Here is a 1,568-nt window from a genome sequence, read left to right on the forward strand (position 1 = left end):
GATAACACGACGGCGTCGAGTTTGTGAAAAAGGTGAGAGCTTTTCGAGCCAGGGCTGGAAAAATTAAATAAAAATCGAAGAATTTGGAAATCACAAATTTCATATCTTACTTTATTTTTTTTATTTAGTTAATCTTATTTTGTCATTCACTACAAATAATAAACATACATTGAGTAACGTTAAAAATTGTAATGAAAAACAATTATTTATCATTTCTAAAATTTCTCTAAATATATTTGTCTTAGCTTGACATAAAAAACGCCCTATTTTCACTGGGTTAGAAAGACGTTTCTCTTCCCTCGGAGGGAGGTGCTGGAAGAAGACACGACTCAGGTCTGAAATCTATAACCGTGTACAGCTTTTTTAATATGTTAAATGTAAAAATGTTTCATTATTTATTACATTGTTTCATTTTCGTTGCGATGGTCGAGATGAACACGTTGCCTTCTCAGTTCTCGAAAAGGTTGGTGGGTGGTGAGGTGAACATGTTGATTTTTGGCGGTTTGTGCTCGTTTCAATTATCTCCGTGTCGAGGGGTGGGAAACTCCTCGGAAGTTCCGGCAGCGGAGACGATGATGATGGAGGGTTGATGGAGCAGACTGCCAGATGGATATGATATGGTGCAGTGCATTTTTCTTCCATCCAGGAGGACGGATACGCAAACTGGAGTGTCCGAGCCGGGGTTCCGAGAGAGCAGACTAATAAAGAAGATTGATTTACATTAGCTGCCGGTGAGCTGGAATGGGATTACTTTTAATTTAGGATGCAACAGATGTCGGAGGTGTTTGGCGAGAAACTTTTCCCTGAACATTGATGAACTTTCGTGGATGTAAACGTTACACCTCGTTGGAGGAAGGTGGATTTTCTCATGTTTTCCGAGCATGTTACAGCTTTATGGGAGCAGGAATTACAGTGGCATCTCATTGTAAGCAGATTGCTAGAGGATTATAAGGAGAATTTAAAATAACTTACTTAAACGACTCATTTGATTACATTCGTATGAAATTTTCCTTTACTGTAGTTTATAAAGGTTTTTTTTTGTTTTATTGAGGAGTGAAGGTATCAGAACTATAGAGTCATGTAGCTTTGGAGTTACTCCGGCTTCTGAATACAGTGGACTCTTTGGCTGTTGATTATCTTCGTCATATGAAGAGTTTGATGCTCGATTAAAGCTCCAAAATACTATTTAAGATATAAACTTACCAGCAACGGCACCGCCTCGAGTAAATTTATGCCATTTACTGGCCAAAAGATCAAATTTAATGCACTTTTGATCATAATTTGTATTTTGCGAGACCATTTCTCATAATTTTGGTGGCACACACATCCACACGCAAGATGAGAGGTTAACTGCTTAACGAAAGTCGCCATCAATATCTTTTCACTTGCGTGGCAGTGCGTGGCCGAATGGTTACTCTGTCCGCTTTGTAAGCGGATGATTCTGGGTTCGATTCCCATCTGCTGCAACCTTCCATCGGATGAGGAAGTAAAATGTCGGTCCTGGTTAAGTCATTCCAGGTGTAGGAGTCGTCTCCATGCCATAAGTACAAACAACACACCAAACCAAA

General features: G+C 39.4%; 1 long non-coding RNA gene across 1 annotated transcript; it reads right to left on the reverse strand.

Annotated features, from left to right (window-relative positions):
* Positions 1-212: 212 nt before the first annotated feature.
* On the reverse strand, positions 213-562 carry LOC119766618. The gene is made up of 2 exons (XR_005277013.1): positions 403-562; positions 213-342 (listed from the first exon to the last, which is right to left on the reverse strand). It is a non-coding gene; the product is annotated as an uncharacterized LOC119766618 (long non-coding RNA).
* Positions 563-1,568: the final 1,006 nt, after the last annotated feature.

Source organism: Culex quinquefasciatus, chromosome 2 (assembly GCF_015732765.1).
Source record: "Culex quinquefasciatus strain JHB chromosome 2, VPISU_Cqui_1.0_pri_paternal, whole genome shotgun sequence".
Classification (NCBI taxonomy): domain Eukaryota; kingdom Metazoa; phylum Arthropoda; class Insecta; order Diptera; family Culicidae; genus Culex; species Culex quinquefasciatus.